General features: G+C 46.0%; 1 protein-coding gene across 4 annotated transcripts in view; it reads right to left on the reverse strand.

The window, feature by feature from the left end:
• The window catches only part of 5-ht1 (serotonin receptor), a 161,599-nt gene that overhangs the window by 96,452 nt on the left and 42,061 nt on the right, over positions 1-23,086 (reverse strand). Inside the window, exon 2 of one of the 4 annotated variants that reach the window (XM_076429492.1) lies at positions 6,323-6,382. The exons of the other annotated variants lie outside the window; for them this stretch is intronic. The gene's annotated coding sequence lies outside the window, so the exon portion shown is untranslated. The remainder of the gene's footprint in view (positions 1-6,322; positions 6,383-23,086) is intronic. 4 annotated transcript variants of the gene reach the window in all.

A 23,086-nucleotide genomic window follows, 5' to 3' on the forward strand; every position in this document is an offset into this window, starting at 1 on the left:
AGGTAAGTTGCTACTCATTCGAGCTTGATACACAATATAGTCGCAATTAATATGAATTGAATTTCATCCAGAAAGTTCCGAGTTTCAAATAGAACGCGGAATTTTAAGTAACACGAGTTAATGGCTGTTCCCACTTCAAGTTCCCCAACGTTTCAATATTCGTGCCCATTCTGACATAATTATTAGTAATATGAATAGAATTTCGTAATAATGACCCCCGAACTCTGACAATACAAAATGTTCAAGTTGTTCGACCTCCCGCATTAAAATCGATGTAATATTAACATCATTCGATACTACGAAACGACAAAGCGTTTCGCAACATGAAATTTCCAAGTAGTACAAGTCAGTGGCATGGCCGACTACTAATTTCTCAATGTGTACGTTCTACAGTGTCTAATATCCGGCGAAACTCGACGGTGTACCGGTCGGTGTAGTAGTACAAGTCAAATTAATCCCCAAGACTCGTTGAGATTCCGCGTTCAGCGTCCTTGCTGGTAGTGATAATCGATAATTTTCGTCGCTTCGAACTTTCCTTAGTATAAAGCTCGCCGTCACTGGCAGTGGGAACTTCATTTTCCGACGACACAAAGCTTTCTAGCGGCGAGGGAAGCTAACGAAGCTCTGGAAGGGGCAGAGAACTGTTCCTTGAGCAGTGGCGTTAGCGTCTGAAATTTTAAGGAGCTCTCGCGAGAGGCGTCACCGCCAACTTTTGAATGGCGTGGCCCGTTGTTATCCGCAGAGGAACCGGGGATTAGCTTGTCCATCTGCTGGAAATTAAAGACCAGCTCCGCCATTCACCGAACTTCCCGTCGACTAGCACGACTCAATAATTAACCACAGGGGGAATGGAAGATTGGAATAAATGAATCTGAGCTTAATCAATCATTAAATGTCACCGTTAAGTACCCCTAGCAATATTATGTTGGCTGAATCGAAGCTCCCGCTGATAAAAGAACGTTCCATGTTTCTCTGTAACAATTTTCTTGCAAAACTCCTCTCAAATGAAAGCTATCTTTTGTTTCGATTTCAAAACGCTTACTACCTCAATTCCCTTTGATTTTGAATTTGGATGCTCTAGCAAGTCTGAAATCTCCTAAATTCAATGGTAGAACTAATAGATTCGTCTTGGAAATTAAAAGAAAATTTAATGAATGAAAATACAATTTAATTTATGATTTGCCAATACAAATAATAATTGCAAATTGTATTTGTAAATAACAATTAACATTATTATTTTAAATAAATTCATTTAGACTTGCTCAAATAATAGATAATTATTTTTGCGTTTTATTTGAATATCCGAATAACAAATAAATTTATTTATTGCCCAACACTGCATACAATATTGTTATTTACCAGGTTTGGGAGACTATGTAATGAATTCGGGTCACTTCCGTGTTGTGTAGAAACAGTTACTTTAATGAATATCAGAATATTGGTCGCGACACGCTACACAGCGACGCGTGTCGTTTCCGCCATATTGTCTTAACCAACTAAAACCCCGCGCTTTTTTCAACCGTTCGCATAAGCGCCGCGGCGTCTTCTTCTTTCCATCCGCGCGCTATCTCGCCCGCGATCAACGTACTTCAACAATATACTCTGTACTAAGCATTATGTTGTAATAAATCTCCTAAGAAATTTCCTAATTAAAGAAAAAAGAAAGAACCTCATCATTAACTCGTACTACTTGAAAATTTGGAATCTTAAAAATTGTGCTTCTCGTCGAGTATCGTGCCGTTGCATCGAGAACCCGAAAAATCGAATTAGGAGATAGCATTGACTCCCAGAACTTGGGAAAGCAGGCTTCGACTGGGGGGGTTACGAGGGTACCGAAATGAAATTGCAGCGAAGTGAATGACGATCCCCGAATCGTACTCTATCAAATTGTACAAGCTGGCGGATAACACGGAGCATCGTAATTTGAAATTTCGTCGGAGCGGATATGATTGAACCGTGTCTCCGTTGAGATACGGTACGCGGGTAGACAATATCGTGGCTCCGTTCTGCCCGCAAAAGGCAGATAATATCGTGCTGCGTTCCCGTGGAAATTCAAAGCAGCAATCCTCGACTGCAATAATCCAAATAAAACAAATTCCGCTCTACGTAGTCCGCAATCAAAGCGCACATTTTTCCGTTCGCGTGCACGTCACCAGCATCTCTCTCTCCTCTTCTCTCCTCGTCCTTGCTGGCAAGCGGCCCCGAAAATATTCAACGAGTGTTTCCGGTGGAGTCATTTTCTGCATTCCGTCGTTGCACCGTCGTCGTCGCGTCACAGACGAGAGTCCTGCCGTCACCGCGCTCCTTATGAATTTCAACGGGAAAAGGACGACGGGGGGAACGGCAACCGCGCGTCTTTGATTGCGCCCCGGTTGTCTCATTAACGGGACGATTCACATTTCACAGATGAAACGAAACATGCCGGAAACCAGATTCCAACGATTTCCCCTTCTTACGCCATCGGCGGCAAATTTGCCGCGCCATTACAAAACTCTCGCAATTACGTCGTTTTCTTTACAAAAATTCTCTTCATTCCTTTTGAATTATTAGAGGAAGAAGGTACTCGGTGCTAAAACACTTTTCGGATCCGCTGCATATGCACCTCCATGAGAAATAATACGTACACCGACATCCGCAGCTGAAAAGTCCAATTTTCCCTGCGGGTTGGTTGCGTGTATGCCGTAAAAATTGCACGGTGGCCACACTTTACGTATTGTTACGGCAAACGAGCCGCGAGCGTAAACAAACGACCAAGGAACAGAGTACACGTCCGCGAGGAAGGCTCCGTGTGTACACGAAACGGCGATCGATAAAGGCGTACACGGGAACGAACTCCGTGGGAAATCCGTGGCCGAGGATTTTTCTGAATGACGATCATTCTGCTCGCCGCGCGGTACGTGCCCGGATAAAATCGGCCTCGAGATCGCCTGGATGGTCGGGACGCGATTGCTTTCTGACCGGTTCGGAAGCGGATTTTATTGCCAGAAGGATCCCACGGCGCTCGTGCTCATGCACCATGGAAAATCGGTGTGCGCTGGCCTTAAAAACATCACACCGTGCCCCCAGAACCGGGCACACACACTTCATTACGCTATCGATTAGCTCGCGGACGCGTAGCATCGTGGAAATTCCGGATAAAAATCGAACGGACCTCCGGAACTCGTACACAAAACGCTATTAGTCGTTCCGTGTACTGTACTATACTCTCGACGACGATTTCTTCGTCGTAACGATCACGATACACGGTCAGACCAACGGAATTCGCAGATCTACGACGCTATTTTGAGACAGCTATCCTGTAACAAGCCAGTGGAGCTATGAAAAGCTGGATTAAAAAATCCACCGTCCGTGAAACGCACGCTCGAATGGTCCACGCGTGTTTTTTCAGGCCGTTTAGGTCTCGCGGATGCTATCGCGTCCCCGGGAATTACATTGAATGTAAAACCGTTCGGCGTGTATGAAGCCGAGAGCCGGCTTTGACGGCTTAACCAATTTTTCCAGGCCCTGTTAGCGATAGCCGAATTTTTAACGGACATGTCGATGCTGGCTGCTGTGCTCCTGTAGCTCGTACGCTTCCGAGACTCGCTTGTCACACGTTCACCTTCTAGCCGAAGTATGCTGTACACCTGATTTTCAATTTGGAACCTCGGAAATCATTTTCTCCTAGCAGGTAACCTTCTTCATTTTTTAACCGACTTCGAAAAAGGAGGAGGTTAGGCAATTCGATCTGTATGTGCCTTTTTTTCGCTTTTTTTCTATGTGCGTTCACCGATTACGCCGAGATGGATGGACCAATCGGAACAAAACCTTTTGCATCTTGTAGAGCAAAGATTTTACATTTTGACTTTTAAAAATTCCTACAGTGACAAACACGTCACATTTTGCACACTTCAGAAAAGAAATTCCGTCTGAAACCCGAAACTATGCCAATAAGACCGAAAATCCATCCTATGGTGTTCTACAAATTCTGCTGAGATCATGAGATTCTCTGAAATCATAATCTGCAACATCTGTCATTTGGAAAGTTTTTAATTTTTGCGCCGCCTGCGAAAAGATTGTTTTGTATTTAAGAATGTTCTGGAGGTATATAAAAACGCAACAAAATTTTTGAAAATTTGGCATGATATAAATCTTACTACATTAATGCAATTACCAAAGTTTGGGTTCGATTCACTGCACCGTTCTTATGGAGAATTCATAAAATTCCACTTCGAACCCTATTTAAACCTTGAAAAAACGACACTAGAAGCTCCAAAAAAATACATACTCATGAATGGCCTCCAGAACATCCTTAATTTCGTGTGTATTCACATAAATTAAATAGAATTTATTTCACACTTTTTAGTGCGTTTTTTCCCAAGTCGGTTTAATTTTTTTTATAAAATTCTATTCTTATTACATTGTTCGGTAACTCTGATGTTTTATCCGGTTGTTTAACGGTTTTAATGAGGTCCCAATTTTATATGTAGCTTAATGTAACCCTGGTTGATCCAGAAACATTTCCCCTCGGCACGATTTTCTTTCTATCGCTGTGCAAGGAATTACAAGTAAACATCCGCGCTCTGGAAATGGAACGGAAAATCTAATGAAGCTGCGCTGAACATCGCGCAGAAACATGAAATGCGGGAAATGAATAGAAAAGTTTGAAATGTGAGGCGAATGAAAATGATCGATTCACCGTGGAATTCGCAGTGAATGATGAAACAATAAATACACAGAAAACATACATTACAACAACATCCATGAAACCGGATGAATAGAAAACAATTGCTCGATGGGGAAACATCCCTCGTTACTTTTCACAATTGTATTAATTCCATAGCCGAGAGAGAGGGAGAGAGAGAGAGGGAGAGAAACAGAACGAATGAACCTTCTCTCCCTAAAATAATGAAGACATTAATGGAGGAGAAACGAGGCCAAGGGCCCACGCGTTTCCGTTCGTGTTAATCACTTCGTCCCGAAAGGTAGGCAGCCACGAAATCCGGATATCCTCCAGAGAAATCATAGTATAGTGCTATATTAGCAAGCAACGAGATGGTTGACGTGAATGGGAATATCGAAGAAAACCGAGAAACTAATACGGTCAAAGTACAAACATTGGGTCCAGGTATACGGTTTGTATATTCGGCGGGGGCGTTGTTCGATCCGCCAGGAATTTTCCGTTCGGAGAGCTGCTCGACCGATGAACTATGATATCTGATCGAGCTCTTTGTTCGCCCCCGAAAGAGAACAGGTTTATTCGCGAACGGAATTCCATATGCCCCGAGACCATTTTCAGATTCCCTCCTCAGGAAAATACTGCCGTCCCCGGACGATATCCAAAAGGAAACGGGGATTTCTTATTTAAATTTATATTTAACTGTCTCACGAATTAAAAAAGTGTGGCACCCATGATTCAGTGACAGGCTGAAATCAAAACAATTTCAGAGCACTGGCAATTAAAAACTGCTTGCAGAAGAACATTAAATCCGCGATAAAAATTCACGCCCAGCTTCGAAGGGAGGAACAATAACGTCACCGAGGGAATTTGTATTTAATTCGCAAGCGTAGGAACAATAATCTTATAGAAAGGCGGGCGCATACCTCGTAACGAACAGCAATTTAAAAAGCGTAATTCTTATATATTCTTCGCGATGTAAAAAGGGTTGTTTACCATGCAAAAAGGATTGGGGACTCGGTGGAAGCTGGAAAACAGTACAACTTCCAGTGTGGCGTCAGCGCGGTGTTACTTAAAAATGCAAATAGCAGGGACGACAAAACTCGCGGGGAAATTTACCGAAAGAGGCAACGAAAAGCAATTTAAAAAGTGTGTTTCTTGTATTATAAAGTCGTTTCCGTATGAAAAGAGTTACTTGACGTGTAAAACAATTCTGCGGCAGTGAATCATTGCAAAACGAGAGAGCGGAAAACAATTTCGAGCGTGCCGTCAACGTTGGCGCTCCTTAAAAATGCAAATGGCGGAACAACCAAATTGTTTGACAGAGGGAACGCTTCTCTCCGACGAAAAGCAATTTCAACAAACCGCGTTTCTTCAATTACGAACCGTTTGCTGTGTAAAAAAATTCAGTAAAACATGCCGTTGACACAGTGTTACTTAATAGCGCGGAACAATGCGATTATTTAAAAGTGCGTTTCTCATATTATAAATTGTTTGTGAATAAATTGCGGATCGTTGAATCGCTGCGTCGACGCTGTTTTGTTTAAACATGCAGAGCGAAAAAATTGTTTGGAAGAGGGAAAACGTATATTTTTAACTACCAGCAATTTAGGAACCGTGCCGCTCCTGTTACAAACGGCCAGCTGTATACAAATAATGGTTTACCGTGTGAAGAAACACAGCAGCAATAAGCGAATGGGAAACTGCGGTCCCAAAATAGTCTGGCTGGAACAAAAATGCGAATGGATCAGTGAAATTCGCGTGGAACGCGTTCAGCATCGAACGGAGGGGCGATAAATTGGCGAAAAAAAATTCCCGGCGGGGAATAAAGCGTTGTTTTTCATCGGCGAGCCGGTTGTAACGCGGTCCGGGTTGTTTATTCTGCGGTAATTGAGTCCGGACGAAGCCCGAGCAGGTTTTTCATGGGGTGATATTGCCACGGGACAAGTTTCCCGTCGAACGGTGTAACCGTTTAACCAACTTAAACACGGGCCACGAAGTTCCACGGGGCGCAAAGTAGTCGCGGTCTAAGTAAATTAAAATTCCTTGCTCGAATGTGCACCGTGTAAATTCAGTTACACGGCCGACGGGGCGGGCGACGGTGTGCGTTTCACGGTTCAAGGCGGTCGGGGGGCCCTGTAAACGGTCGATTTAATTTTTAAAGGCGCGTCGCTGCTCGCGCGGAGCGCATCCGAGAAGAGGAGCATCGTCGAGCAGCGCTTCGCTTGCGAAACAGGCTTTATCGGCTTGTTGTTTCGCGAGGATCCTCGTTCGAAGGCTCGTGACTCGGCAACTTTCCACTTAAAGTCGACCTGACTCGACTTCCCTTGGAAATTGAACCCTGAAACGAGCCTCCGCCTCCGTGGAATCTTTGTTAAACAGACTCTGGCGCGGCTCTTCGCGAGAACGCACGTCCAGCCGGTAATTTATACCAATGACGAACGGCCCCGAAACCGAAATTGGTTAATGAGAGCGCAATTAATCAAGCGGCGTCGCGCGCCGATGGGATTATCGGCGCTCCTCAAAATTTCAGGGCAACAAGACCCGAGCCGCGTACGATCAAACTCTGCGGGCCGGGGTTATTTATGCGTTCACCTCAGATCGAAGGTAATTCCATCCTTCGGCTTCATGTTTCCTCAGATGCGAGAGGAAACGGGATAATCTGCTCGATAATCAAAGTAACCTTGTCGTATTTTAACGAGTCACACTGGTGATGAAGATTTTAAACAAAGTCCAACAAATGTGACAACCGTTAAAATAAATGTAGCCATACAAAAATGTAGACAACGAATTTGAAATGTCTTTTATCTGCACCGTTCAAAAATTCTCCAAAACTGGAAACAACCCCGCGAACTGACCTAATAATTTTGCAGTAGCTATTTCGAGGTTACTTCCAACTGTACTTCATATTCTAAAAGCTCCATTGTCCTGGTAAATGTCGACGGTTTGAATGAAATAGCAACTGTACTATTTTCCCCCAGATAAAAAGAGGGTTGTTTCCGTTCGCAGCCATTGAACCACCGGCAAAGAATTATAGTTAATTAACGAAGGGACAGAGGCGTGTTTAAATTTTTCGTAGCTGTCGACAGCGCGAAATAAGCCGACGTAATTCCGAATTATTCCGCAGAGTGGAACTAGTTTATACAGGAACTCCGCCGGAGGAAGTTATGCCGCGTAACTTCGATATTTATGTCGCTCTTCTACCCCGAAATGCATTGCCTGGCCGCGAACAACAGTCCCCGCGACGTAACTTTCGGTTCCACCTACTGCGAACACCTTTTTTATTCAGCTCCCAGCGTTTCGTCGACTCTATTCCGTTTCTATTATGAGCAAGCCCATATTCCGCGACATTAAACATTAAAATTGATGCCCGAGGAAATAGAACGCTATCTACGCTGGAGCAGATTAAATTATGTTTAGAATTGAAGCATAGATCCACTTTAAAGCTAGAATGAACCTCGGTTGGTCTGCATCTCACCTTGTTGGAGAATAATTCATTGAAAAGTTTCCTGCTGTAGTTAGGTCAGACCTCGGTGAAATATACAGGGTATGTCCGGTAAGTAATGTCACCATTTTTTCGGCATTTCCGGTAGTGCAATTAAAATATGTTTTAGACAAAAGTTTCTCAGTACTTGGTGAGCTACATGTTCGCATATTCTTAAATCTGAAAAAAAGCTTTTTACGTAAAAAAGTAAAGATTACCTTGCCTTTTTTAAATGGCACCACATGTTTTGGACATCGTGGGATTGTTTCTGACGTCGAGACGAATTTAACAGTGTATTCCACTACGACCTTGAAATGACCTCAAACTCGGAAATTTTCTGCAAACGTAATTTTAATGAAAAATTATTTCTCACAATATAAATCAAGTTACATCAGGTCAGTTACAATAACCAGGTCAATGCTAGGTGAAAAATTAAACAATTCATATTAACAAAATTGGAAGTATTCTGACCATTAAGTCAATAATAGGTCTCGAATGGTCCAAATTAGGTCTGTGACAGGCTGTCAGACACAGCTTATATTTAACATCAGTGATTAAATTAAACACAGCAGTGATCAGTCTCTACCGGTCGATGTTAGGCACGCCACGATTATGTCAGGCCCAGATTGCATCCGAGAAAGGTTGATGTTGATGGCGATATTGAACCCCGTCAATCCGGAAAAGTTTTGATGTGCTTGTTCCCGGAAAAATCGATCGCCGTTGAATCGGCCGTATCAAAATTTAATAATTTCGCAATATCGTCGCCGACCCGCCGTTAATGTTACGAAATGCAGCGCGTCGCGATTTAATATTGACGCGCTTCCATGCGGAGAGCAGGTTGAACTTCCGCTTCCGCTTGCATGGCAAGTTTCCCCGTCGAGCTTCTTATTTTCCGGGCTAAAGCGACGCTTGTCCGGCTTTCTCATAAAGTCGACGAGCTTATTGCGCGGGGGCAACTTCCAGGCAGAATGTGTGAAGAAATCGATAACCGAGCTTGCATAATTGAGCAACTTCGCGGCTGCTCTTGGCAAAGTCTGGGTGATTAATGCCCTCGGTGATCGCGATCTAGGTTCTTCTAATCCTCCCTCCAAGAGGGAAGAACATTATTATCAAAAAATTCAATTCGGTCCCTTAATTTTAATTAGTTACAGAATGGAACGCAGAATTGGTTATGGAAGTCTTTAAACACAATCTAAACTGTGGACAGAGGCAATTTGAAGGAAACTCGTAGAAGGATCGCGACAGTGCTCGGAACTCGCGAGCAAACATCCTCCACGAGCTGTCAAACCCGAGAGGACACTTTCCGAACTAATATATGACGCAAACTACATAACTTTTATCCAATCCGGCATTTTCTGCGGCAGCTGTGCCAATACTTAAGAGCTGTAGAGCGCTCGTCGAGCGAAAAGCCGCTTCGAGAAATTCGCGCAAGTGGTACAGGTACGTCTATAGCGATATATCCAGGGTCCGAGGGAAAAGGAGCAACGCGCAGACCGTCGTGAGGGTGTTTCCCCGACGAACGTCACCATAAGCGTCTCTGGCGAATGATCGAACGTATCAAAATGGTAGACCACTTTTCCCAGAGGGCCCTCGAACGGGAGAACATCGTTCTTCCTGGTTTCCTGGCGAATATCCTGTGCAGCCGGAGGCGGGAAGCAGCTCTAACAGCCCTTAGGGCTTCCCTTTACCTCGTGGACGCCGTGAACCGTAGAATTTTCGGTTCAATTATCATTTCCGTCCACTCTTCTGCATCCGACCGCGTTCCCGAAGGGCGTAATCGTCGTTGGGTCTAATCGAGGGCATCGAAAACGACTGTGTCCGACGGAAATTCATTTTGGAAGCCAGTCAGCCTCGTTGGACGCTCTCAGAAATCCACGTCTAGAGGTAACAGAAGTTCGAAATCGGTCTCCCATTTGGTTTATCAGCGGATTAATCGGCGAACGATGGCGGGTTCACGGATTATCCAAATTATCGACGGGACGCCTCTGAAGCGGTTCCACGGTGGTGGAGAATCGCGTCGTTTCTTGCCGCCGCGAACACATAACAATAATCCAAATCCGATAGCTTAGCGGTGTATCGCGAAATATAGAGCCTACCGGACGAGCCGTATCAAATTCCATGGCCCGGCAACCTGTTGCTCCTCGAGAAATTTCCAGCTAAAGTATGCCGGTATGCGGCCACACCCTAATTAACCTATTTTCTGACGTTCGAACGAGACACCGGGAAACAAACGCCCGTTCCCCCCTCGTCGTCGACGGGGAATCGTTAAATCGAGCTCGGCTCGCGAATAGAACCAACGGGAGCCCGTTCAACAGGCGACGGGAAGTCGTAAAGCGATCGGACCCGGTTGCCACGCAGCGAAACGCCGGCATTTTTCCATTTCCTGTTCAGAGGGGCGAGAGTTCTCGCTCTCGACACGACGATGCACGCTTTATTGAACACTATAGTGCCGGCTCGGGGGCCCTGAGACTGCAGATATGCTCCAAACCTTTCTCAATTTATGCATTCTTAGGTTTCGTGTTCCTGTTTTCTAGAAAATGATTTCTAACCCTTCTTTAATTTTATCCGCTTCACGAAGCAGATCGAGGCTCTTGAAAATCATTTATTTCGACGACCAGCAGGTTCATTATGCTGCTGAGGTCAAGCAGATATTTTATTCAAGCTTCTTAATGTAAATATTTCCCTGCAGTTTACATAGCAAATGCCATAACTGCGCAAAGACATCTACGTTCTACTTATCACACTGTAGATCCTCGTAAACAGTAGAATCTCCTGAAAGGAATTCACAAAGACCGATTCCGCTCCTTGTAATCACAGTTAATATGTATAATTGGATTATCTCGTAATTTATTATCACCGTTCCTGCCCCGCGAGCTTGAAAGCTCCGTTTAAAGAATTACACGGACGGAAAGATGAACTCAAAGCACTCACCTGGTCGTTAAATGTTATTTCCCTTCCGAATAAATTTTTATGAACTCGTCGAGGATTCGTTCCGACCACACGTTAATCCGAAGCCCTTCCGCTAGTAATTACCAACAGGAAGCAAATAATTCCAGTCGAGTCTGTAACAAAGTTGGATTCACATCCGCAAAGAAGCCTCAAAGAGCATCGTTACCGCCCGACTCGCAGAGCACGCGTTTTCACACTAGCCGGCCCGTAAAACGGGGAAACTCTAGCCAACGCTCGAGTGCATTTAGCAAAAGTAAATCACGGATCGTGAGAGCACCATGACTTTTCAAGGTTTACGGTGCACTCTCGGGCTAGCGCGTTGATTTTCGCCGATTCCTCTGGCAGCGCGAAGCTTCGGGAAATTTTACCGGAACGCGGCGCGGGAAGAATTACCCGCTCGGTCTTTTTGTTTGTTTCGCTTGGCCGTTCTTTCCGCGGGAAATTCGCGAGGCCGAGGACACCGCCGCTCGCCGAGCCCCGTAATTTTCGCGGTTATTAAAAGTTTCGGAAGAATTAACGCGTCGAGCGCCGCGGGTTTTACGAGTGCACGCGCCGTCAGCTTTTTTTCCCCACTTCGAAATTCCGCACGCTGGAAGCCTGGCAACCGTCTCTCGCCCCTCTTTCCGCTTCTCTTTCGCACGCGAATCTTTGCAAATCCAGCCGCTCGTCCTTTCGCGAGAGTGTCGCCGGGCTCCGGCATTGATGTCGAATGATTACGTCGCCGGCGAGAACGCGTTCGCGAGCCGTGACAGCCCCGTTTCGAACGCGTATCGCATTCAGGAAAGATTTCATCGTCATCGACACCGACACCCGGGAAAATGAAGCGCCGTCAAACGTCAGGACGTTTCACGTCGTGTCGCCCACGCACACTGCCGCTTTGTGACGCGGCGCGTCGCTGTTTTCACAAAAAACAAGCCCCCTCCTCCGCGCCACCACCCCCGGAAAATAGACCGTATATTTTCCGCGGATTTTCGCCTCGCGGGGATTTAATATTCGCGGCTACCAACCGCCCACACCAAGCCCGTCTCGCCCGTGAGCGATTATTCAACGCGATCGCGCGAGATTGCACTTACGTCGCGAAAAAATCTTTGGCGCGTTATTCATACGCGCCCGGACGTAAATAATGATGCGAGCGGCTGCCCTACGTGCTAGCTCGACGGACGCTGTTATCAACATTTTTAAAACATACTTTGTACAATATACGTCATGCAATATTAATTGTTTTTGCTTGACAATAATTATTTATGTACTTCGAATACCCGTGAAGTGCAATAGTGTGGCCCGGTAGTGGTCGGACGCGGTGCTGCATTACAGGAGCAGTAATGTTGTCGCGGCCGAGTGGATCCATTTAATGCGGTGTTGTTCTGTTGTTTAATAAGCTGCTTCGTGTTCGTCGCGTCCTGTAATCGTGTTGGTGATTATTAATTAGTAGAAATTGTAATTAATAGGAAACTACCCGGAGATGTTGCGAGGAAATGTTTGGGAAATGAGTCGGGTCGGTTTTGTAGTTCTCATAGCACTATACCGAGAGCTTTTAGAACATATACGAAAATTATTCTGCTTACAGGAAAGAACGGGGAATTGTTCACACCTGCGTGAACCGCGACTAATGTTCCTCTAATTCCCCTATTGTCTCTGACAAAAGATACTTTGTTCCAGCTCGCCGCCGGGAAATGGAAGTTTGCGAAGACTGTCCGATCGTCAGTGGAAGTAGCGCCGGCAAACGCCACCTGTTGTCAGCCAATCAGCCGGCTTGTGGGCCGACGAGTCAGCTCGTTAAACAACTCGCAGGTGGCGTGACAGATAGCATCGTTAGCCAGCCAGGCCGGCTCCTAAAATCGGCTCAACTTGTTGCGTGTTCGAGGTTCTTGCGGCGTCTTCACGCCCGATGGGATGCGAAAACAATTTTTTCGGTTGGCAGGATGGCGTGGAGAGCACACCGGAGAACGTGAGTGAGAGAAAGCGGAGCGACACTCGCGGGTTCAACGCCGCCGCGGAGCGTTTTCCGCGCGAGCGAGGCTGAAGTTCGCACGGCAGACCGAGCGTAGACCTCTCGAAAGCTGGGAACGTCGGTTTTCCGCGACGCGCATTCGTTTTTCCGAGTGACGGATGCAAGAAGCAGTTTATTCCCCTCGGTCCCCGCGACGTCGGCGTTGAGAAACGGCGGGTGTTGCGTCCAATATGCTCGGGAAATCGCCGGACCGATTACCTGGAAGCCGAGGAATGAAAAATTCCGCGTCGGGGCCGCGAAGAAATTTCGCACGCCATTTTTCCGTCGTTCGTGCACACCGTCGGAACCCTTGCACAACGGACCCTGGAATGCCCTAAACGCGGAGAGGAACGAGTTTAATAAAACACGCCGTTCCGGCCGATGAAACGAGACCTTCCCCCTTTGTCGCGGCGGGAGATGAAAAATCTCCGCGTGAAAAGCGAGCTCGCCGCACGGCATAATTCCCGGGGCTAGATCCCATCTGAAATTAGATGTTACGTTAATTGCGGTTCATTTGTCTTCGGACACGAGCCCCGGCTATCGCGTCTACTTGTAATCCGATTTTAATCCGAATGAATGCTAATTCCACTGCCGTTGGTCTCTCTCTCTCTCTGTCCCTGTGTGTGTGTATAGCGAGACGGGACCGGCGAATTACGGGGACCTTAGCCCTGGCCACGTTCAAATGAAATTAGGGCAACGTTATGGCTGCCTGTTACCCTTCGAGCACAGACAAGACGCTCCGCTATCCGCCGAGACGAAACCAGATGACACTGCAGCGGTTTGGGTGTTGCATTTGGCGGACGGATTGACGACCGAGAGGCTGCGCGAGGACAATCGCTCTGATTAGGGCCTTTTCCACTTGGGAGCATGTCCGTTCCCTAATTCGCCTGTTGACGAGTGCAGCCAGGAACGCATTATCTCGTCGCTCACTGGAATTTCAATGTGCCGCGATAATGAGCCCTTTTGTTCCACGACTTCCAACCTTAGCTTCAAACGTTAGACACTTGTTTAATTAGCCTTGTTTAATTGGCCCCCGCTTTCGCGAATTCGCAGAGTTGACGAAATGAATGTTCCCCTGCAATTATGCAACATCATCGGCAATTATGCAATAGGATGTCCCGGGCGATGCTGCGCTGGGATATTTTGAACGGCTTCGCTTCTCGAATAGCTCGTAGGTGGAGAGATCGAGCGGCTGCGTGTATCTCGGAGGTGCCATCCATGGAAATAATGAAGACACGTGGGAGAGCTTGCATAGAGACGTGAAAAAGAATTAATGGGCCCGCGGGTACCTATGAAGACACGGTGTTCCGTCTTGCGAATGAAAACAGGTTCGCGTTCGAGTCCCCGGGCGGAGATTTTCCCGGGAGATTTTCCTCGTTCGGTGGCCGGTCGCATTCGAAAAGCTGCCGGAAAAAGGGGAAGGGCTTGGTTAGGACCCGGGGATCTTCGGGGCGCAATGAAGTGGACTTCTTGTCCGCAAACGAATGGCTTTGAATCTTGAACACCGGGATCCTTCTTTCCTACCGGCTTTCAAAAGCGTTTTCCCATGGAAATGTCGACGATCCAGGTCTCGGATAAAACGCGGGTGAGAGAGGAAAGAAAGAGAACGAAAGAATTCGACCGGAAAAAAATAAAAGATCGAATGTGTACCTAGCCCTTTTGACGAGTCCACGGGACCACGCCCGTTATCCGCGAGCGAATAGATTCGAATCGCGGGACCGGGGATCCTTTGAAAATGTCTCCTGGTTTTCGTGTATGCGATTCGGTGGAAGCTACGGCGGTTGGAATGGACCCGCGTAGCACAGAAATCATAGGGAACGCCGGAGGAAAGAAACTACCATCGAACGAACACGCTCCAGTTCGCGTTTCAACGGAGACTCCCCTTTTCAAGGGAATACTGTACTTCTACAGTGAAGTTATTGGCCTTATCGTCCCCGGCTCGTAGAGCAACCCGCGTTAGGGTAATCATGTTTGCCGGCAAATGGACGGGAGAAAATTCCTGGGGAGTAGAACGCCTTAACAATGTCTTAATATGAAAATCTGACCAATATGGGTTTTCATTCTTGCTTGATCTGGAATTTGTCATATGGTTTATCCTGACTCACAGAGACCTGGTGAAAAACCGGCTTGAAAATCCACCGTGAAGCGATGCTCGCAAATCTTGAAAATAGCCCAGACTGCGAATACAAGTACCCGAGCACCATCTTCTTGCTTCGCCCGGCGCGCGAATATGGACTAACGAAGACAAAAGGCGCGATAAGTAGCCGGTTAGGATTCTAAGCGCGGAGGCTTTCGGAAAAAAGCGAGAGGCCGGTCTGTCACATCTATTATCCTTGGACGCATGAACGAAGAGCAGAACCTGGTAAGCCAGAAAGTACGTTCACCGTTTATCACTGACTTCCACGATGCGGCCGGCCGTCAGAGGCGTGTATCTTCGCCCCGATGCCGGCCGGGATAACTGTCTGATAAAGAGAGACGGAGGGAGAGAGAAACGCCAGGGGAAAAAATCTATATATATACACCGGCGTATCACCAGACGGATTTCGGGGCAGGAAGACGCAAATGTTTCCTGATGGGGTTGACGGAATGATGTATAATCTCCAGGCCAATATCCAGAGCCGTTTCCCGCGGACGTTGCCTCTATCCTGTTTTATTTACGACCAGGATCTGCTCGTCCTGCGGAATAACAGCTGGCAATTATTTTTATTGCGAACAAGCGCGAACCTTGGAAGTTGAAAAAATCGAATCGGTTCTGTGGTACAGAGTGAATATGGATGAAAAAGTCTGTCGAAAATGTGAGATGGAATTCTCCGATGGCTGTCTTCTTTTTGGGAAAAAAAATTTGAAATTCTGCCAGCTCGATCGCCGCGCTAGAGCGCCCGGCCATTGGCTGATTTTTCTACTTGATGAACGCGCGGATATCGCTCCGGTAAATTTCTACTTTGACCGGCGAGTAGAGAGCCCCCTTCGCATTCGACTGACTTTTTCACGAGTGTAATGCGCGCATGTTCTCGCAAATAGCTTGTGGATTTTCATGCGACGTGCACACAGTTGCGTAGATCAATTTGAAAAGACCGAGATCAATGGGATAATCTGTACGTTTTTATACGGTTCCGTCAAGCTCGAGGGAGAGGACTTTATTCGAATGAGTGGAGCTTTTAAGCACATTAAGCGACGCTCTATAGATTCGGAAAATTAACCGAGCGGCGGGGCATACAATGTCCCTCCGTAATTCCGGCCCTCCGGAGGATCCGACTCGGTTTCCCTTTTCAATTTCGCGGGAAAAGGACCAGCCACTTAAACAGCTAAATAGAGCGAAGTTTAAATAAGCCGGAAGAGCCCGAATGTAATTTCCATTTTACATATCGGCGAGAGCCCTGGCCGCGAGCTAAACGTTCGCCGACCACCGACGACGAACTCGAACGAATTCAATAAGCGTCTCTCAGGTTTCCATTTCGGGACGTTCCCGTCGGATTGGCAGTTCGGTCACGTCTCCGGCACGATGGGAATTATCGTCGCGAGTTAATTTCGATCAATTATTAATTAAATTGCACGGTTTTTTTCCCCCCCGGAGAGTCGGAACAGTAGGAAGCGAGCGCATGCCACGCATAAACAAACGGGACGACGTCGATTTAAATAGGAACAGCGTGATTATCCAGGAAGGCATGAAACATCAAAGCTCCGCTCTCGCGGAACTCCTATTGTTTCATCCGGCATGCCCCAACGATACTATCCCGTTCTATTCTGTATGCGCGACTACGCCCCAGATATTTGGAGTCAAATTGCGTCTTTCCTTCGCCTCATTATTTATCGATCCTGGATAATATCGGGTCGGCCTACAAATGCTCTTTGCCCGCGCAGATATATAGGTGCAACGGTGACTGCTGCTGCGCCATTTTCAAACGATACGGAATATTTTAATTTTCCCGATATTTTAAATTCCGTTCTGGAGATAAATGCAGATCATGCAGTCTGTACGGTTCAGTCCATAAATCACCGGACACTTAGACACTTTAACACTAGGAGTACGGGACCCGTCAAAATGGCGGGTATTCTTAATTTGCGATTATTAAGATTGTAAAGATGCTTCCCTCGGGAATTATTTACCAAATTTAATTCCTTGGGTATATATTATTGGACAAATGGCTAAAAATTTGGATAGACACTTTCTTGTTATGTTTATAAAAAAAATTTTATATAAAATATTTTATATATGTACACACATAGATAGAAGATAGATAGACAATATGAAATAGTTATTTTTAGAGCACCGTAAACCTAGTGTTAAAGAATACAAGCTTTCAGCTCGACTTGAACGTGGGTTGACAAACTTAATCGCCTAAGTGGGTCATACCATCCTGACTTTTCCCGGAATAACAGCTACTCTTTGAAAACTGTCCAGGGACAGATTGTAGGTCGCTCTATAAATTCGTAGGGACTTCTAAATAACCCGATTCCACTATTTATTTGTGAACGAAAGACCCCGAATCTCACTATCGTACAAAAGTATCAAGCTCCACTGAATGGGGAAAAGTGAATCTCGTTACCCTTTAATCCACTACCTTCCCCCGTTTAATAATTCATCGTCAACCTTCGTTAAGACAACGTATTAATTAATGAAACTTAATTTTAATCAACGAGCAGCCAGCCCGGTGGAGCCTGCGGCAAAATCGGAAACTCGATAATCCATAAGTTGTAACCGCGACCTTAAACAGCCCGATACAGTAATTAAAAAATCGTTCATTTACGAAATGAAACTTTAAACTTCCCCGTTTCTGCTAACTTCTCAGGAAAGAGTAGAACCTCTACGAGCTTTATAATCATAAGGAGTAATCGACAGCGAACAATGCTAACAGCTGATGTAATTAATAACCCGTGGGTTTCAAATTTCCGTTCATTAATTCGCGATACCAATCGGGATTGAAAATCATGTTTAACCGATCCCATTGGCGGTACAGAAAAGTCAAAAGCTCGGATCTGCATCGAATATTATAAAATCCGAATCCGAGGTTTAAACGACTGAGACGTTTTATGGTAGTAGCCATAAGAAAGTGCACATATGGGGAGACGACACGCTTATGAGATGACCCGGTAGAGATCCAGAAAATGGCAGAGATAGCTAGCTTCGCTATCAGTGGAGCAGTGCCAATAAAACCGGCTGATAGTGGCGCCGTAGTTTAACCAGCTGTTGGCAAGCCAGCCGAGATATGAACGAGCCCGTCAACCGGCTTTTAAACATTGATTATGTTTAAACGTCGGCTTAGGGTCGCCGTGAATCGTCGCCAACGTGTCCAGCCCGCGTTCTGTCAATAAACGAATATCTACGATCGGAAACCACCGCTGACCGTTGCTCGCGATCTTCGGCTGACGTGAATCCCGGTTGTCAATCTGTTCCAGCTGTCGAGCTTATCCGATATTTTCGCGAGATAGCACCGCCGAAATGGCTGGCCTGCAAAAAATTTAAAACGTCCGTTTTGACGCTGCGATCGCGCAACCATAAAACGAAATTACCTTGGTTGACTAATCGACGCGAAATAAATTCCGAGATAAAGCGAAACATATTTTACGCCTCGTGATCGTTGCGCATTTATTTCCGATGTATCCCGCGATTTAATCAAACAATTTCTACTAGGTTGTTACTCTTAGAAAAAAAGGTTTCGACCAAGAAATGCTATTACAGTCTATAGGTTTATTATAAATCTAATCTTTAACACTAAACGCACCACAACCGATCAGATGACCGGTTCTACATTTTTTATTCCACAATTAATGAAATTATAAAGATGCTTTCACAATAGATGATTTAATAAATATCTTTATTAGAGCACGTATTATAATAAGAATCGCGCAAAGTCTGCATAGATTAATTCTTGTCGTTTTGTAAGGCAACCAGGTGCCTGTTACTTTTATAGTTTTATATTTATTATATAATTTTACTTTTAAATAAAGTTTATTTGAACGCCAACCAACGCGACTGTCGTGTGTTCCTTTTATATGTTTGGAGAAATAACTTATTGACGATAGCGTTATTGATTTTTGGTGAAAATGTGGTGATTAATTAACGCACTAGTCGTTGATGGTGAGAAGAACAACGAAATCAAGATAACAATCTTCTAAATGAAATACGTGAATGAAGAAACTTGAAATCTCTAGATAGAATACATTGGGTACAAAATAGCGTTTGTTGTTTGTAGAAATCGGACATTTCGTATGCAAAAGCGTAATATTTTGAATAAACTAAAGCAGAACTTTGCCAGATGGCTGACGGAACCCTGGAGGAACGAGATCTCAGAATTTCCGAGCGACGGGAATGAATCCACACGGTTCTAACGAGCGGCTGGCCGTTCATCGCGCACGATTACGAGTTTAATTACGTGGCGCTCGTCAGACGATCATCGAGCGCAGTCGCGAATGATTCCATCCAAGTCTGTTAAAGCTGCGGTCTGACTCGCAGCGCGTTTCCTCGTAAGAAATTCATCGAGGTTAAACGAAACACGCCCGGCAGAGAAGTTGGCCCGTTTCCTCGTCGAAGTCGTCGAGCTACGACGCGCTAATTTCATTTCTCGAGGGACGTTACATTCGTCGCCGACGCAAACGAGTCAGACAATCCCGCGGAATGCGTCAGAGCGACGCGATTTCTGCGCCCTGAGAGAGGTTGCCCGGGAACCAACGCGACATTGTTCCGTGCAAAACTCCGAGCTGCCGTAATTGCGTTCCCCCGACTCGAAACTTGCTTTCCTTAGGAAAGTTTCGCGACCGCCCGGACGCTTTGTCTTTCGCTTACTTTCGCGACGATCGACGCAGTTTACAAATTTTCGCGGCGCGAGCATGCCCGTGCAAAAAGCGCGGACGAAACTCGAAATTCCGAGAGGCGAGCTGAACATTTTTCCTTGTTTTTCGTCGCTCCAACACCCCATCGTTGTATTATCGAGAAATGAGAAAGCGCATCCCGCACCCCTGCAATCCTAGAAACGAGTCTACCCCCTCAATCAACTTCTAACGCTCAGTTCGATTCTGCTTCGAAAAATTGATATACACTTCAGATGCGTCCGATATCGTGCGGTATCACTCTACTTATCTGGCGATCTGGTCGGACGTGGTTTAGACGAGCGGAGCAAAGTGACCGGAATCCGGCGGCACGCTGTTATCGAATATTCTGAATAACCGTACGCCGAAACTATTCAGCGGTTTTCGCCGTCATGAATTTCACCAATCAATACAGCACTTATTTTGCCAGGAGGATCGTGGCAGCGCGCGGAAGGCCGAAGGGAGGCGGTTACGTTGCAAATTTCTTGCTGTCGGAAATAGACCGCTGACGAGGTGCTCGGCCAGGTATTACGTGCACGCGGAGAATGCCGACGCGACACACAATTTCACGGAGAACCGACGTGACCGGTTGTCCCGCTTGGACTCGAAACAGTTACAGAGACGCCAAGTTATTCTACCGACGGGATTGTTCGTTTGCATCGCCACCGGGAAAAACAACTCGTTCTACCGAGACACAGAAAGAGAGAGAGAGAGACCGTACACGACTGGTGGAATTACAGCGGTGCTCGTTCCCGACGAACAATAACCGCTTCTCCGAAGGAGGTTCGTCCTGATAGCGGCGATTAGCGATTACAATGACGCGATAACATGAGCTTATCGTACTCGGAACTCGGGAACGAGGCGGATAAACCGGCTTATGGATGTCAATAACTCGTGTGCTGGATTAAACTCTGCTCACGGGGACCACTCGCTGAAGGACAAGCCGTTTTTGACTTTATTGGATCACCGGCTCTTCGATTTTCCAGACCCTTGTCATGGAAACCTTTATCCCCAGTGGTACATCTATGTTCATTAAATTCGTGGCTGCTTATACTTTTAATTCTACCTCCAAGAAACATTTGAACAGTATTTTTCAATTCTTCTCATTAGGAAGAAATTGTTTGAAGCAGTGTAAGAAGACCTGTGGGGTTGTTATTGAAGTAAAAACATTTTAAACAATTTCTCCCTTCCCCAAAAAGTTTAATTTTTCATCGCGAACGAAGCTGGCGAAGGTTCTGCAAATCGAAAGCAAATATTGAACGTCTGCACACAGATAGCTACGGTACAACGCGATAACGGGAAGGAAAGCTAGGCAAGTAGAATAGGTCACTGATTAGCCAGACAGACGGGACCGTCGAAAGTATCGGAGAGGAGATCATCAGAGTAGAACGACGCCGTGTTTGATCAGACACGAACAATAGCGCGATACAGACCGCAAGGGCAAACACAGTGGGGCGATGAGCAAGTAGAATAGGCCGGCCAGCGATCAGCCGGGCAGATTGGGGCATCAGAAATAATGGAGAGAAGATATGTAAAGTGGAGTGATACTGTGTGTGGCCAGACATGAATAATAGTGCGATACGGACCGCAAAATCACAAACGCGGCCGCGACGAGCAAGTACAATGGGACAGCCGGTGATCAGACAGATTGATTCCGATCGTTCGAGGTATTGGAGAAAGGATTGCTATAGTAGAACAACCCTGTGTGTGTGTGATCAGACGTTCATAACAATTCTGTGGAAAAGATGGAATCGCTTGGCAAGTAGTATAAGTCGATCTGTGATCAAAATTGGAGATTAGAGATCTGGAAAATTGGACGACTCGAATATTTATCATTCTTGAAGATTTTCATTTTTCTAAGTGTATTTCTAGCTTATCGTTGATCCCGTCCACCTGTTGGTCCCACGATTACGGATTGCGTGATTTATTTTTGGTGGCAGTTCGATAGAAGCGTCGGCTCACTTGCCGATGCGCCCGCAGGTACAATACGAGGGACTATAGCCAGACAAATTTGATAGATTAGTGCTATTGTTGCGAAAACCAATGCAACGAGATCCGTCTCAGTTATGGAAGTACAATGGAATTGTTCCCAGTCAGACATGAATAACAGGAGAGTATCTGGTCAAACATGTACAATAGCATTAAGCTTGGTCGAACAAGTACAATGGACGTGTGCCTCACTAAACAAGTACAATAGGAATGTCTTTGCTCAGACGAGTGGAATAAGCGTGTATATGGCCAGACAAACACGGTAGGGGTCTCTAATTAGACCGGTGCACCTGCGTCGCCCTTCTACAAACAGAAACAATAATTAACAGTAAACTTCCAAAACCACAAGCCTCGCAGCAAGTAGAGCATCAGACGACAACTGTAATACTGTATATTTTATTAAAAATCAAGTGTTAATAGTTACAGGAACGGAGCGACAGTAGTGGCGATCAATCGTTGGTCAGACAAACGACGAAACTTGGGCTGGCAACAATGTTTCCGAACTCTATCCGCACTGAACCATCGGATAACACAGCAGAGTGGTCTGTGTGATCGATTACGCTCGGAAAACAACGCGACTTATGTCAGAAACGCAGTCGAATTCGCAGCGAACGCCGCCAACGCCGGTGACATACTTCTGTCGAAGGAATGGCTCGCATTACGGCGACGAAATTTATGGAATACAAGTATTGCATGGTTCCTGTTAATCCCGCGTCTACCACCGCACCGTAGTACGTGCGTTGCCCATGAGTTGCCCATGAGTTATGGCGGGCGACAATTTAATAAATGTCAGCCTGGTAAACGGGGATGCGAGCGACCAGATTGCAACACGTTCTCGCAGTTCACCGTTGACAGTCCGCCTGTGACATCTTGGTACATGGGCTACTCCCATTTCCATTCCGAACCGATCAGGGAACCCCATTAAGGAGATGACGTCGGCCTGTCGAGAGGCTAGTCGAGTTTAGAGCGGAATAGGCTAACCAGAGACGTTCTATTCATTCGGCTGTGTAGAATGTTTAAACTGTTTCAATCACGTAAATCGTGGTCAAGCCGGTTTTCGTGTAATTTATTTTCCCGATTCCTCGAACGAACGAGGGAAACAAGATTTCATCAAGGGCCGGGTTGCCGAACAAAAAGAAATCCGGCGACTCGAGGGTGCGCGAAATTCTCTCGGCCCGATGAGGGATTTCTCTTTTCCTCTATGAAAATT

This window comes from Lasioglossum baleicum, chromosome 8, assembly GCF_051020765.1.
Source record: "Lasioglossum baleicum chromosome 8, iyLasBale1, whole genome shotgun sequence".
In the NCBI taxonomy this organism is placed as follows: Eukaryota; Metazoa; Arthropoda; class Insecta; order Hymenoptera; family Halictidae; genus Lasioglossum; species Lasioglossum baleicum.